The 16,891-nt window shown below is 40.0% G+C and overlaps 1 protein-coding gene and 1 long non-coding RNA gene across 5 annotated transcripts in view; one reads left to right on the top strand and one right to left on the bottom strand.

The window, feature by feature from the left end:
- The window catches only part of Gmds (GDP-mannose 4, 6-dehydratase), a 519,180-nt gene that overhangs the window by 205,007 nt on the left and 297,282 nt on the right, over positions 1 to 16,891 (bottom strand). The gene's annotated exons all lie outside the window — the stretch shown is intronic.
- Gm35672 overlaps positions 1 to 16,891 on the top strand; it is a 104,704-nt gene that overhangs the window by 16,160 nt on the left and 71,653 nt on the right. For 2 of the 3 annotated variants that reach the window (XR_001780886.2, XR_003950665.1), the window contains exon 2: positions 15,921 to 16,071. This is a non-coding gene — a long non-coding RNA (predicted gene, 35672). Of the gene's footprint in view, positions 1 to 1,011; positions 16,072 to 16,891 lie in introns of those variants that run through there. The other variant, XR_003950664.1, reaches the window with a different exon arrangement.

The following is a 16,891-nucleotide window of genomic DNA, read 5'->3' on the forward strand; positions in this document are numbered from 1 at the left end:
CAAGAATGCATCAGGATTAACCTCTGTCTGGTAGACAAAGATAGGAGGAAATTCTCAGTAGGAGTCAAGCAGTAAAGACTAAGGGAAGGACTTCAACTTTTAACAGCAAATACTCAGACCCCATCAGTGGATTACTGCAGAGGAGCCAAAGAGTTAAAGCTAAGGCTGAACTCCATGTTTTCAGGCTAGTGAAGCCTTCTTGGCCAGAGCTCCTTCCCCAGTGGTGGGAAGAGGCCCAGAATACTACACACAGGAGCTTTGCATTTTCCCACAACCCTACACAGGGCCTGCAAGTCTGGGTGCACTGCTCAGAGGACATTCAGGCCTCACAAAGAGCAGGTAGGAGGCCTGAGAGCCCCAGGCTCAGTTGCCCAGGTTCTCTGCAGGGACTGATACACACAAACCCTGCAGAGTGAGTAAGGCTTAGGGGCAGGTGTCAGGCTGCAGGTATTATGTGCAAACCTCCCACCACTGAACTTAACAGGAATGTTTAGTCCTTGTAAGAAGCCTCTACACTCAGGAAAAGGTAATAAAATGAAAAGGGAGGAGGCTCTGCTCTCCTTTCCAGCAAGGCTCCTCCAACAGCTCATGTTACAAATTTGCAAACTAATTACTTAGAGCCAGACATATTAAAAAAAAAAATTCCCCTTTGCAGCTAAGTGAACACAGATAGACAGACTTGAAACAGAGTAGTTGGCTCCAGACAAACTAAAAGATAAAGTTCTGAATTTAAAAGTTTAATTAAGGGGAATCCTATTTGCCATGTAGTTCTTTCAAACACTAGTATTATTGAAATTATTTCTAACAACTTAATTGATTTAGGGAATACCTCAAGTAATGATTATGCAGCAATTAGTTCAACCACCCCCTTCCCCATAAATTTATCTCTGTGAATTCAGGGCTTGACAGGTTTTCTTTAAAGAAATAAAGTAGCAGAAGCAGCAGAGAGAGATGCTCATTTACCTAGGATCATTTCTGCATTGAAGCTGGGGGAGGAAGTAAGGAATTCTTTCCTTTTCTTTCTGTCCTCAGGAAAGAGGAAGGGGGCAAGGACAGCCTTTAGTGACTCATACTTTGGAACAGCATTCCAAGTGTGATTTATTTAATATAGCCCCATAAATCACCTAATGCAGCAATAATCTCAAGATCTGCATGTAAACACAGCTATTAAAATATTACAATTACTCTGTTTACTTAGTGCTCATAAGGTATATCTCATCATAGCTTCTTCCCTGAGGTGGGGCATCCAAAGTAGCGTCCAAATTACATATGCCTCTAGGAATGCTGAGCCTACATAAATGCTGTAGTACCTACACATAATGACACAGTGTGACTAGGAAAGAGATGCCTAGATCGTTTTGAAGCTATTTTTCTGCTACATCAAGCTGCTGCACTGGGTTGGAAGTCTAATTCATTTAAAATCAAACTTGGCTATGGCTCCATATTATTAATTACTGCATTTTCAGTTTTTTTTTTTTTTTAAGTGGATATATCCTTTGATTACATTTCTTTCTGAGATTTGGTCTGTAACAGCCACAAGGCATTTGTTTTTAAACAAAGAGTGAGCCAGGGAACTGGATATATATGCCTTTTGGTAACACTTACTTTTGGCTTACAAGACTTAACTTTGTATAGCCTGGTAATCTGTAACTGTAAGCAATCATCCTTTCGATTAGTACCGGGTTAAACACCGAGAACCACCAACAATTACTAGCATGATCCCTAACCTCTATAAGGTGGTAATCCAGTATTGGTTGTTAGCTGTCAAATTTATTTCCCTTTGGTGAAATATACCCTGTATTTAATTAGCAGTCATTCTTGATACTTTATGGAGCTGAGCCCAAGTGCAGTGGCTTTAACATTTAACCCCTGACCCTTAAATATTTACCAGCTTTTAAAATGGTTGTGTACAATTATCCCTTCAAGTATATCCCAGATCCATCATTCTGACCACTCTGGTCAACTCAAAGTCATATGCGCTGTAGTGACTAATGCTGGAACTGGACATAAAATCCTGTTGTTCCACAAGGAGCTCCATGAGGCAAAGCTGAAAGCACTGGCTGGCTGTGTACATGCCACCCATGAAAGAAAGGGCTAGCTGTAAGGGACACTTGAGGAGCCTACAGCACAGGAGGGGTGGAGCAGATTCGCTGCTTTGGGGGCCATGGGGGCCCACTGAGCCTGGTGGGGAACCTCTGATTCCTCACACCTCAACTTAGGCATGAAAGGATGCTTTTGGAAAACTGAAATTATTTTTTCTTGTTTGAGAGGCATAGTTTTTAAATTGTCTAGCGTTTTCCCATGCATCAGGATGCCCCCATTAAAAACATTTTCAGGAAGGAACTGTTTATTTCTAGCCTCCTGTCAAACTCCTGAAATATCTATACATAAATTAGTCTGTTTTACCTGCTAGGATTTTAGAATGATTTTTAATTAAAACAGAGGGAGGTGGGAAGGGAAAGGCCCTAATTAGAAATATACAGTTCAAAGGTAAATGGATGCTGGCTGTTGTTTTGATGATGTGTAGCTAGGCATCACACTTGGAAACCACCCTAGATCATTACTTGTATTATAAATGCTATTGCTCTAGATAATTTCAAAATTAACATTTTAAATAAGTAGAAGCACAGGAGCTATAAAACAGCTTTAAAATGACAAAACACCAACAAGAAAGGTCAATTAGGTTTTTGTAAGTAGAAAAAAGTGAGAGAATTAGAGTAAGAAAAATAGAAGCTATATCCCGAAAACCCTCTACAACCCCAACCTGGTGCAAGGAAAGGAAAAGGAGGAGATGTGTGCACTTCTAAATGAGGGGCCACAGCTGGATCTAAATTGAAGCCAGATGGTAGTCTTCTGCTACTTTAAAACCCAACTGGGTTAGAGGCACTTCTACCAAGAACACACAAAAGAAGGTTCTAGGTGCTGATGGTCAGTTGACCCAGAAGCGCACTTCCTGAAGGGAGCCTAAACCTGTATGCGAGTCAACTAGACTTTAAAAAGAAAACAGAAACCTGTAAACTAGTGGCACCATGTGTGTGGTCCTGACTGGAACCTCAGTGAGTTATTTGGGTTGGTAAAATATTTCTGTAGCTGTCTGGTGCCTCCTAAATGTGCTGACTGCTTTTTGTCAATATGACATAAACCTAGACATATTTGGGAAGAGGGAGTCTTAAATGAGAAAATGCTACCACAAGGCAGGCCTTTGGCAAGCCCCTGTGTTTTCTAAATTGGTGATTGACAAGGGACAGCCCAGCCCCTTTTGGCTTGTGCCACCCCTGCAGGTGGTTCAGGATGTATGGAGAGCAGCCTGAGCTATAAGCACAAGCCAGTAATCATCATTCCTCTATGGCTTTTGCTTTAGTTCCTGCCTCCAGATTCCTGCTATGAATTCCTGCCCTGACTTCTCTCTGTGATAGAGTGTGCTCTGAGAGTTGCAATAAACTCCTTTCCAAGTTGCTTTTGGTCGTGGTGTTTCATCATAGCAATAAAAACACTGAGACTGGATGTGGCTGCCAGGTATTCTTTGGTGTGGTGGACTACTATACCATCATAACACACTGAATGGATAGTTCAACAAACTAGCATGGGTAAAATTTGTGAATCAAATTTCTTTCATGTTTCTCCAAGAAATACTGGAAAACAGAGCACAAGATTTAGATATCAGAAACTCAACAATGATACATTTAAAACTCTCTGGGATCCTTTGTCACGTGTTAGTGAGTAAGTAAGGCCTTAGTGATGGGAAAAAACCCTATGTAGTAAAAAGACAAGGCTGCAAGTCACAGCATTTGTCTCTGGGAAGTGCTAATGTGTTCAAAATGCTAAAAAGAAATGGGATTCGTTCTCCTATAATCCCCTGCTTTCAGAACATCCTGAAATATGTCAAGGCATTCCTTGCCTGGCCTTAGTTCAAAGGTGAACTTCATGCTGGCAGGAGGCTAAGTATATTTCAGTCATTTTAAGAAGCACAATACTGGAAAACAGTATGCTTTCTTTAAAATTCAAATTGAAAACAAAACTTAGTGGGGGGCCCCAAAACTAAGAGTAGCTGATAACCAAATGCTGAGGTTTCTGAAAAGACAGATTTTTACTTAAAAATCAGTTACAGTGATTACAAGTAATATTAGTGTTAACTAAAAATCGCCAGATCATGTTTTTTTTGTTTTTTTTTTTTTTTTAATGAGCTGCTTTTTACATCTCCAAACGAATTCTATTGGTCATTAAACACATTTCCATGAACATGGAAGGGTAAAGCTATAAGAAAATAAATTAAAGTTTAATATTTTGCTCATGTCTCTGCTTTCTCTGAAATGCCATTACCATAGGATTTTCTCCATAACCACGCAGGTACAGAAGTATGTACCTGCATAAGGTATAGAGAAAAAGGGAGGGAAACATGAGATAAAACCTGACTCAGGTGCTTTCATTGGCCTGAGGACTAGGGAATGATTGTAAGCTATCATTTGCCTCTTCTCCACCCTAGCTCTTATCCCACTGCCCAGGAAGTCCTGCAGCTACCTAACAAGATTGCTGGAAATGCCACTTCCTCCATTTTCCATTGTGCTAATTCAGGAACTTCCTCCTATCTGGTCTGAATACTCCCAAGAGTGGTGTTCACACTTGGGTGTGACACACACAGGCCCTTTTCTCAGGCTTATCTGCCATTCTAACCATTCTCTACAGCACATACTTACTTTTCTAAAGATCTTTCTACTTTAAACTTTGGAACTTTCTGTACAATAGGTTTAAGGTTGCTTCCTTTCCTGCTCCAATTTTTGAAAAGGTGACATGCAAACTTCTTCTCAGAAGTCTTTTGTAGTCAATGTTAAGGTGGCCTGAGTATATTCCTAGAGAAAACACAGGCTGAGTGTTCATTCTTACCCTAAGGCCTCTCAGGGACTGCTCACAGCTCCAGTCTAGGAACATGGGGACAATCCCATTCCTCTAAGTAGTAAGTGACCCATCTCTAGCCAGAGAGATCGAAGAACAGGTTTGTAGGGACTGGGGGGAAAGCTAGGCCAGATCCTCCTGCTCTTTAGAGGAAGAGCATGATTCTCACTGTTCCTGCCAGCTGGCCTGTGGTCACAACAAGGACAACATGCAAATAGTAGAGTACACCATGGGTACTGCATAGCTCTAGATCAGCCAGTAGGAAGACAAGTCCAATTCCAGGTGTCATATGAGGATATATATGTATATATTCATAGATATGTGTATATACATATACATATGTATATGTGACACACACACACACATACACAATTAAGGTCAAAGTTCTCGCCTTAATATGTTCTTATACCTGAAAGAAGCTAAATATACCCTAACTTCTAAGGGGAACCTAAGCCTTGCTCTTCTAAGGCTGCAGTGAGCTACAGAGGCTCACACTGCATGGGTTTAACAAAAGAGCTAATCATCTTGTATGGCTGAGGTCTGCCTCACTAGTGGAAGAGATGTCATAAGGATCCCATGCTCAAGGGGATCCTCAAAGTTGCAGGAGATGCTAGCTTCCAGTAGGTCAACAGAGACAGTTGTCAACCCAGCCATGGGTATGTGGACTTCTAGGATAGAATGAATGAATCCGAGAGGGAAAGCTAGAGTACCACAGACTAGGCTATACAGGGACTCTCTCCAATGCAAATGGTTTGCTGGCTAAAGTCAACCTGGCTAAGAATCTGTTGTTTCATACCAGCATTTCTGATTCTTTCAGAAAAGGGAGAAGAAGTGAGAATGTCATGTGTACATAATCTGCAGGGAGCTGTGGTGTCAGCTTGTTAGACACAGTCTTCAATTATCTTAAGTAGCCTTGTTTCTTACTCTGAGTAAGCTTTATCTTCAGTATGAGTGTATAGATATTCATGGCAGCAAGAACTATAAATCCAGTGGGAAAGCCATTGCCCATGTTTTCCTTGATAACAGAAGATGGACAATCAGAGTATATTCCAAACACTATGATTTATGTCACATAATTCTCAAATCCAAGCCAAAGAAAGAAAACTATACCAACAGACATAACTTATTGTAAAATTTTGAACATTTCTCTTTGTAGAGAAAAGAGGGGCAAGCTAAGTTAAAAGTAATAGGGGAATAGTTTAGGAAGCAGAGGTTCCCTACATACTCTAAAATGCACCACTGCAAACTTTTATCTCCCTGGTGAATAAAAAATGAACCGTGTGCTGGGCATGGCAGCACACAACTTTAATCCCTTCACTCAGGAGGCAGAGGTCAGTGGATCTCTGAGTTTGAGGACAGTCTGGTCTCCAAAGTGAGTTCCAAGACAGCCAGGATTACGCATGAAAACCTGTCTTGAGACAAAAATAAACGCAAACAAAAAAAGACTTATAGTTAAAAACCATGCAACTTGTAACAAGGATGGAGGACTTGGCTAGGCCAAGCAGGAGAAGATGTTCTGGATGGAGAGAGAAGCTGGAGGTGTGCGTAGAACCAAGAGCACCCCATCACACAGTATGACTGTATACAGTTTCAAGCATTTGGGACGTTCACAACTATCTTCCAAGGTATATCAAAGTTCATCAGACTGGACTCTATCAAAGCAAAAGAGCAGACAGCAGCAAAACAATGCAAGTGAAAAGGACTCTCGCTAACAACAGATACAGAAGAAAAGCAGATACATTCTTTCTGATACATTGGGAATACACATTAGAGCATCAGTATGCATTCATTGGAGAGAGGGTAAAATGGTTTTTGAGGCATTTAGAAAATGGCAAAAAATGGGACAGGGCTGTGGTGAAATCTCAACTGTTTGAAACATTCAATAGATTAAGACAGCAGAAGTCCATAGAGCTGTGTGTGTGTGTGTAGGTTTTAAAAGTTTAAATTTCTTATTATTTTAATTTTGTATATGTGTACATGAGTACAGGTATCCATGGAGGTCAGAGGTATTGAATCCTTCTAGAACTAGACTTGCAGGCTGCTGCTAGCCACCTGGTGCAGATACTGTGACCTTCTGTAAGAGCACATGTCCTTAACCACTGAGGCATTTCTCCAGCGCCTAGCCTGTGGTTTTAAACATTACTTTAGGTAACTCTCACATTCTAAATCCTTTCCCACATTTTCCACCCTTATTATCTCTCTCCACATAATCCCAATCAACACGTCAACTTTAGCATATCCAGTATAGAATATGACCTCTTTTATTTTGAACATATGTTAACCCATGTATTTCTTGGACAAGAATATTCCAAATGTACCACCTGCCTCTTGTAAGTATAGCTTCCAATCCTAGAGCCACTGTCAATGCATCCCTTTGCCCTGCACTAATTATTACTTGATATATTTTATGCAACATCTCTACCAACTCAGGCTGAGTTTCTAGTTTGTGCTGCTTGCTGTTTAGACAGATGTGGACCCTGTTTCAAAAGTACACAGTTGTATGAGAAGGTCAATCCCTTAGAAGAAGGAAACTGAGACAAGACTTATGGAAGAGACATAAACAAATAACAATAGGCAGAGAAGGCACCACCACACCTTGTGCTGGGACTGAAATGAGTCCTTAGGCTGAGAGCTGGAAGGGTGTGGGGGTGAGGGAGCAGGCCTGGCACTGCTGTTGGTTTAATATTCTTAAGTATACTGCAAGTCATGTCAGTGTCGAATCTTCATGGCCCCTTGATGCCTGCGGAGTGACATGTGGACTTCTTACCACTGCTGCAGTTCTCTGAATCGAGCACCAGTATCTCTTCTCATTTCATCTTTCATACTGACTGTTCCCAGGAAGGGCATGAGGCTTGAAGGTGAGTTCCATCTTGCACTGTTTACAGCCCTCCTGCTCTCTCTGCCTCTTTCCATCAGTTCTAAATTGGGAATCATGTTATTCTGACTTTAATAACCTATATGCTGCTCCTGACACTGACTACTCTCCACTTTTGGTCATTTATTTATGCAGGTTAAGAAAATGCTCTAGTGCCGGGTGGTGGTGGCACATGCCTTTGATCCCAGCACTTGGGAGGCAGAGGCAGGTGGATTTCTGAGTTCGAGGCCAGCCTGGTCTACAAAGTGAGTTCCAGGACAGCCAGGACTACACAGAGAAACCCTGTCTCGAAAAAAAAAAAAACCAAAACAAACCAAACCAAAAAACAAACAAAAAGAAAGTGTTCTAGTTCTCTTGCTTTCCTGTGCATCCAGCCATGTGCTTGGCCTGGATTTTTTATGTTAGGGTAAAGCATAGCTCTTTATTCATATGAGATGCTTACCTTTTTATCGAATTGTTAACAAATACTCAGTGAGCATTTGCTATCAGGTACACTGAAGGTCTTCTGTTTGATTCTTAATACTTAGTAAACAAATGAAAAAAATGGTGAATTTCAGAAAATAAATCCTCTACTCCAAACCCTGCTGCTCATAAAGGAATACGACTCATGTAAGTATATAGGCTATATGGTTTTATAGTCACAACCTCTGTGTGTCTCCAAGCTATGTGTGTCACTGTGCAGACAACATATGAAAGAGCAACTTAAAGATTTCATGTCCATGTCAACCTTTCATTTAGGAGGTAAGACAGGATAAAGAATGAAACAATATTATTATTTCTTCTATTCTCTAGACTCAGAAATTTGTTGACAGAATTACATGAAGTCTCCTTATTTGCAACCCGTTTCTGAATCTTCAGTAAATGTCTCAAGTTAAATAGAAAAAACAGCCATTGAAAGCATAAACCCTAGAAATATTGTTGTTATTTTCCATTGAACTTGATTTTCCTAATCTTTTCTGCTCATTCTATAGACTATACTACAAGAATTACCCCTATGATAGAGGATTAGACAATAGATGGGATGGAAGTTGTTTGCTATATTATATAAACCACACCTTGAGATTATTATAACAAGGTTTTGCAATCTCTTCTCTCTGGCTAACAAAGATCTTTTCAAAACCTTTTCACAGAGCTAGAATTGCTCAGAAAAGTAGGTGTTCTTTGCAAAATGTGAGTTCATTTTTCATAAGAAGGAAGTTAAGCATTAAAGAGCTTTTGTGCCCAAAGATTTTTTGCCTGCATATAAGACACCGTTTGTTTCCCCACATGTGACCCTCTGTGTTCCTGTTTGGAATGTCAGACCCATCCTCTTCCTCTCTGTGCTGGTCCCCTTCTTGTAGTTCTTCCTGTGCCAAGCTGCTATTGGATATAAGTATGTTCCCAGACAGTGTCTATTACCTAGTTGTGTTCATTACAAACTCATTACCATGGACATAAGTGTCAAAATACCTGTGGCAGTGAAGCTCTGTGGGTACATGGTAAAACTTTATCTTAGCCACCAAATACTGCCTTTTATCTTTCCAAGTTTTCAATTAATTTACAATGCTGGCCTGTTTATCAGAACTGGAAATGGGCCAGGCCCTCGGGGCATTTGATGAGTTTTACAATAACCCTGAATGCACCTGTTAATTTTGCCTCTGGGTAAAGAGTTGAAAACTCCTCAGCTATTTCCTCAAATTGGGTGGAAACAAAGAAACATGAGTTTTTTTTTTTTTAAGGCTAGATTAGGGAATTGGAGATGCATTAATTCAAAAAGTGAACAAGGTCAAACGAGGGCTAGGAGGCTAATAAGCACAGAGCACACAGCAGAAAGCTCCCAGCAGGGTAAGAGTTCACTCAATTTATCCAGCGATCTATTCCAGACACAGTCAATGATACATTATTGGATCCAGACCTGCAACTGCTTCCTAAGACCAACCCTTCTGGTGTCACTGCCCTCCCTTTGAGAAATATTGCTGTTCCCCAAACCTGTGCGCAGGCAGGGCGGGCTGGCTAGGCTGGCAACCCGCTGACTTTTGTGCTCGGTGATGCGATGCTCCCTCGCACTCCCCTCTCTGCTGTGGGAATTAGGCAGAACCACCACCATGCAAACCACAGAACACCCAAGTTGATCCTACTTGACGAGATTTTTAGTACTTTATTACATGGAAAGCCAATCCCAGGGATAACAGACTATAAACAACAGCAAATGCTCTATCCAGCAGGCTGCACAAGGTTAAGGACTTTGTGAGATTTACTGGAAGAGTTGTGGACAGGGATGTCCCATCAATCACCCTTTCTCACACGTCAGAAAAACATAAAAAATATAAATAAGGAAAGAAACGGAACATAGGAAAGACATTTTGTTAAGATATTTTGAAAACTCGAATGTCCATTCTAAACAGTAAGAAGAAGGCTGAGTGATTAACTGTAGTTAAGGCCGTCTTCCAACCTCTCACTCACAATGTGGACGGCTGTGAACACAAGAAAACAGGTCTTCTATTGCAACAAAAAGAAGGTTTTAGATTTTGCTGATATCATTTCAACATGAAATAGTATTTCTGGTTTTGCTTTTTTTTTCTTCTTCTTGTTTTAAAAAACTGAAAAGGTGAGTAATGTTGGCCCAGGGGAGTAACGCAAGGGCAGAGTGTTTGCTTACTGTGCATGACGGCCTCGGCTGACCTGTAGGATTGCTGAACCAGCTCCCCACCTCTCACTGCCCCCAAAAGAAAAGAAAAGAAAAGAAGAAGAAATCTCATAACTAGGAAGCAGGTCATAGAACATGGCATGCTTTTATGTCCATAATACCTTCTTATTTGGGAAGAGTCGTGCTTTCAAATGAGCAAACAACAGGCTACTGAACAGACCCCACACCTCCAGCCATACAAGTCCTCCAGCCTGGGCAGTTTCTAAGCCAAGGCAGCACTGCAAGTAACAGATCCTAAATCAACAGTTCATCTCAAGGACACCAGAGACGGGGGTGAGGGATATGTCTTCTTGGCTAGCACCTTTTTACTTTGCTCTGGGCTATCTGCATCTTTCCCTTATAATTATTGATACCACAGCTCTAGAGGAGGTTGAACTCAAAGTCACATGTCTATATTTCTTATCCAGTACTTCTCTGGAAGCTAAAGCTTCAAGAGCTTACAAAATGTCATTTGAATAAAGTCGATGCAAGTATATAGTATGCATCGGAGAACTTAGGAACAAATACAAACCTCCCAGTGTTTCCTTTCAGTCAAGATTCTCAGAATGCTTTTTTTTTTTTTTTACAACAATAAGAGGCTTTCTTGATAAGGAGCAAACTCAAGAATTGGGGGGGGGGGTTATTTGTTTTGTTTATTTACTTTGTTTTGTTTTAAAAGCAGCATCTCAAGAGGATCACACTAGCCTCAGTGGAACATGACTTGAGCTTCTGATCTGGGGATTACAGGTCGGTATAGTCAGTTAAGATGAGGAAGCATGGGGTTAAACCCTTGTACACGCTGAGCAGGTCCTCCACCAACTGGGCTATATCCCTCAGGGCCAGGATGCACAGGAAACTTTGGCCTTCTTTTCATCCTACACAGCGAAACACTTTCTGGCCTATGCCAGACAGCAAACCAATGTAAAAGAATGATTTCACTAATTTTCTACAACCTTTTCCTTTTACTAAAAGGTATAGTTTTCAGGATTGGAGAGATGGCTTAGGAGTTATGAGCACCAGTTGCTCTTCTAGAGAACCCAGATTGGATTGCCAGCACCCACAGCAGCTTATAACTACCCGTAAGTCCAGTTCCAAGAAATCCAACATCCTCTCACAGCCTCTGTTGGCACTGCACACCTGTCCTGCATAGACTTAAAGCAGATGAAACAGCCACACACACAAAATTATTAAAGAATACATTTTTAAAAGAGATATAGCCAGGCAGCCTCCCTCTGTCCTGCTCTCCTTCCCACTTCTACCTCCATCCTTCTTCCCTCCCAGGGACCAACCACTGGGCTCTACACCATTCTACCACATTACCACTTAGATTCCTAAATCGCCTTCCGCATTGGTCTGGCTTTGATAATTTAGTACTTTATTTTCTTCATTACTTTCGCTCAAATTTGTAACTAGCTACCCTGTTAGTTGTTGTTTCCTTGTTGCTAGGAATGGTAGAAGGGCAGTGAGCAACTGAAACAGTAGGAAAGTCTGGTTATCACTTAGAGAATTTTGGTTTCATTGAAAGTTAGGAGAAATGTAGGTGCCTCGTGAAAATCCCTTTCACTTTCATTCCTCCTATGAAGTGTGACTAGGAAACTTGAAGTACCTGAGATGCCAAGCACAAAGAACTGGGTCTTTTTGTAAAAGTTTGGCCCAAGATTATGTGGTTTGTGTGTGTGTGTGTTTCATGCACTTTCATTTGGAACAGACAGAAAGCATGATTTCAACCTTTCCAGATTACCCGTTTAGAGATATGGAACCTACCCAAATTTCAAAGACTGGAGAAAGTAGTGATTAGTTTACTAAACAGAGTGCTCATAACTGCCAATAGGGTTAAAGCAGTTCAAATTTGGTTAATTGAAGCATGTACCTAAATGGCATCATTATCAGCGTGATTTACGCATAGGTGGTAAAACAAGTCCCATGTGGATCAAACCTACTTATTCCTTTTAGAAAAATCCCTGGAGTTGAATGAATGAGTCATGCATGTAAGGTGTATTTTTTTTTTAAAGTTATTTCCCCTACTCTGATATCAGTGCCAGAATTTTTCACCACCTCAGTCCTTTAGCACTATTCAGAGGCAGACAATGCCCCCTCTGTTCTTCGAGCATGGACACGGTCAGGAGAGGAATAATATAATGATGCCATTTGGAGTAGGGCCGCTAAGGTTGTGTCAGCATTTCCATTATAAAAAAACCTCCTTTCAAGGATTAATATCTCAGTTGTAAAACTTCACACCCAGGAAAATTTGGTGGCAGAAATTATTTCAGTGTGTAAAACTAGAAAACGTGTTCTTCTTAAAAGTCTTATTTATGATGTAAGTCATTTCAAAGTTAAAAGAATGATTGTGTGTGTGTGTGTGTGTATGTGTGTGTGTACGCGTGTAGTATATGTGTGTGTATGCACCCACCAAATTGAGACTATATTAGTGGCATTATTTTACATGAATCAAGGGCAAACTACCATTCACCAAATCAGAATTTCAGACTTAAATTTCCTGATTTTGTGGCTATGAACACCCAATACAACAAACTAGTGACAAAAATGTGTTCTCTTTCAGCTTTAATCTCTCCATGTTCATCCTTTCTCAGCTGTAGTTCTCAACTAGGAGAGTCTTTCTCCAGAGGGACACCTTATCTAGAGACATTTGCAGTCACTGCAGATGGGCTGTGTGGTGCTGAAGTAGGTGCTATAATCCACACTCAAATTGCCGCCACCTGCAGTCTGGGAATGCGTCTTCATTTTGTTTCCCTTTCTGTTTAAGTTTACATAGAGGAGACTTGGAAGCCTCATGTTAGGTTATTTCTGAATATTTCTATTGCTATAATTTCTTACCAAGGGTGATTTCTTTTAAAGCACAGAGATGACTGAAAAAGGAAAGAAAAGATGAGCAATAATGGCTGTATGCGGTTGTTAATTTTTGTTTTTCTTAGAGAAAAGGGGGGAAGAGTTGAGAGGCCAGAGCGTTGAGGTGTTAGGAAAGGTTGAAGTCTCATTCACAGAGGACACCCATTTGCCTTTTAAACACCTTCAGTTCCTTTGGTTCATGTATGCCAGGCTCGTGGGAAATTCCATGTTTTACGTCTGTTCCAGCAATCAGGTGCTGCTCTACTTTGTGCCAGGCAAGATCTTGGGTGGCTCTATGCACCTTAATAATCTACCATAGAAAAGGCACAGGACATGCACAGGTGAAAATGCTAAAGCAAAGTCCCCATTTTGTTCCTGGATGTAAGAGCCAATAGTGTTCAAACCATGAATCAAGGAGCAAGTCTCAGTTACAAGGACAGTTACAGGAAAGAAAGACCTCCATGGTAAAGAAAAGGTGTAGAGTAAGAAGCTGGAAGCTAGCAAGGTTTGCTCATCTGTAGTAAACAGGATGCATGCTATTCTAGTGACTTCGAAGCTCAGGGTTCACAGAAAGCTGACTTCCTATACCAGGAAGGGTTAACACATTTGTCATCTACAGAGTCAAAGATTTAAATGGAATAAAAACATTACTTTTGTTGAACAAAATATAGTCTAACTAAGAGGGGAATGACTAGAAAATGGATATGTAAACAAGAACACATTAAATTTAGTCTTCCAGAAATAGGAGCATTTGAAAATTGATTTAAAATTCAGACTTTAAATAGATTTTATGCACAGTATCATTTATCTTCCTTTTTTTTCATCCTTGTAGACTACTATAATATAACACATCCAAGTAAACACATGTGTGCATGGATTTGAGATATGGGGTACTGCATTAATAAACACCTATTAATACCTACATTGTATGTCTGTATATCTAGTTTCTCGAATATCCCAATGTCTCTGTAATTGGAAGACTGTTAGTTTTATATTTCACAGCTAGTATTATCATGAACCAGATGTAGTAGGTGACATGATGATGCTGAACATGTGTTTAAAGTGTCTTAAGTGTTTTACCCACTGATGTTGGTGAATCCAGCTGTTGAATGAAAACCTTTATAATTCACTTAAGCCAGTGCTGCAGCCTATGCATATACAACCTGCGTGTAGACAGACTAGATGCTTGGCCCTTGGCTGATATGCCCTGGGACGTCCTAGAAATTCTGACTCCATTACTGCCTTAGAAAGTTTGATGGGAACCGGTTGTTAGATACAACACAAAGGGAACATTTGCCTAATCTTACCTGAGTGCAACCTCAACCTACTAGGTCTTCTATTTTTGCATTTTGAAAATGAGATGGTCTCTAAGCTGAGTTTAGGTCAGGTCATCATAAGGGAAGCACAGAATTGTTCAGGCAGTATTTTCCAGAACAGGGATATAAGAGAATAGACTCTGTTTTGCTTACGGAGGCCTGGGCTGATGGTAGATGCCTGTTCTAGCAACCTCAGATCTTTGGATCTTGGAAATTATAACTTTGCCTAATGGCTGGCTGATTTTAAGGTCACAGTTTGAGCTAATTTTCAAAGGTCTCCTAAGTTTTTTTCTATGAGGATGCATCTTGAGGTTAAAAATGTATTCCGTTGAATGGATTTGAAAGCTTTGAACAAGAACTGAAATTATCGACACCTCAAGAATGGATATCTCTGCCCTTTTTCATTTTTATTGTATTACAATGGATAAGACATATTTCTGTTATTAATTACATTTTATAGCAAAACTCAGCCATGTCCCATGTTCTGCCTCCTTGTCTTTATTAATTAAAGCCATAAATACAGTTGCAACCAGTTTGACAGTTTAGTAGCTGCCACTGCTGTTAGAACTATATTTCTGTGACTTCAACCAAATACACTTGGGTCTTAATGCTCATCCTGAGGGGTTCTCAAACCAAGCCTGAGGTGAAACACTTCCATACCAACCATCCACTCCTGCTTACAACCTGGGAGCAGTTTATAAAGATCATCGTCATCCTTTAGAAGAACAAAAGACCTACTATATTTATGATGATCTATGTCATGCTGTATAATAGTAAAGTTATGGAGCTGAGCATTGGTAGTCTTATATCCAATTACCATACAACTTCCAAAATTCAGAATATAAAAATAGGGAAAAAGAAAAGAAAATATAACATCTCTAAATAAAATAAAATCTAGAGAAAAGAACTGAAATGTTACCCCTCATTTCTTACAAAGTAAGCTCACATATAAGTTCAGATGGACTGGGTTAACAATCACTATTTTTAATGTTAGAATGCCCCAGGGAAGTTATAAACGCACCAAATATGTTGTTAACCTGACTTTATATTGTGTGCAGCTGTACGGCTTTCTCCCAGAGGCCACGCTTCCTAACTGGGCCAGCAAAGTGAAAGAGGCTTTTTCCCCAAACCCTTTCAGTAACAATGCTTTGCTTGTCATTACATTTCCATTTTTTTCTACAACTTCACACTAGTATTTGGTTAAGGTTTTACTTATTTCCAGTTATTTAGTTTAGTTTATTTTTTTGCTAAGAAGAGCAGTGTATGGTACTAAAAAGTGATAAGGGAGCAAAGAGTTTTATTTTATAGTTCAAAATGTTTATTTCAGAATTCTGACACCAGGGGACAATGGATATGGAGTTCCTACAACCATCATTTGGGCAGATGAAGGAGAGCCAGGGATATACCACAGATTTTTGGGACCATGGACACTAAGAATCACCAGAATCATCAGCTGATTTCAGGAGAACTCAACAAAGGTGGCCTTTTGTTTTTTCTTACTGGCTATATGAGAAGTTAAAACTTATCTATGATTCTTTAATGATGTGTTTTATTTTGACATTGTGACATTGTGTGTGTGTGTGTTTTCTTTATGAAGAAAGGGTCTGTTCTGTAGCCCAGGCTGGCCTTGAGCATTTTTTTTTTAAAGCTTTTGCTTTAGTCTCTTAATGCTGGGATTATAGATATCATTCACAAGAAATGGCTCCTATTTTTGATTCTTTGAGGAGAAATTTCCTTAAAGCCATTCTTTCTAAATGGCCCATCAAAATGCAAAAGCTTTATGAATGAGCCAGCAAGCATCTGAAGTCAGTGAGACAGACTTGGGTATAAGCCACTAAGCCGCTGGCCTGTTCAAGTAATTTCTGCAGAGTCATGACTGTCATAGTTGATAACACTAGAGTATTTACAAAAATAAACATACTGAGCTTTAATTTATTTTTAGTATGATTTAATTACTAAATGCCTTCAAATACATTTCATCTTTTAAATTTTACTTTATTTTAGTACTTGAGAGGGAACCCAGGGCCTTATAGACACTAAACACATTCTTTACCACTGAGCTATAACCCTAGATCCCTAATTCAGGACTTATTTTAAGATAATAATGCTTAAGTAAAGTTGTTTTTTTTTTTAAATTTTTATTAGATATTTTCTTCATTTACATTTCAAATGCTATCCCAAAAGTCCCCTATACCCTCCCCCGCACTGCTCCTTTACCCACTCACTCCCATTTCCTGGCCCTGGCGTTCCCCTGTACTGTGGCATATAAAGTTTGTAAGACCAAGGTGCCTCTCTTCC

The sequence above is a fragment of the Mus musculus genome, chromosome 13 (assembly GCF_000001635.26).
Source record: "Mus musculus strain C57BL/6J chromosome 13, GRCm38.p6 C57BL/6J".
Classification (NCBI taxonomy): Eukaryota; Metazoa; Chordata; class Mammalia; order Rodentia; family Muridae; genus Mus; species Mus musculus.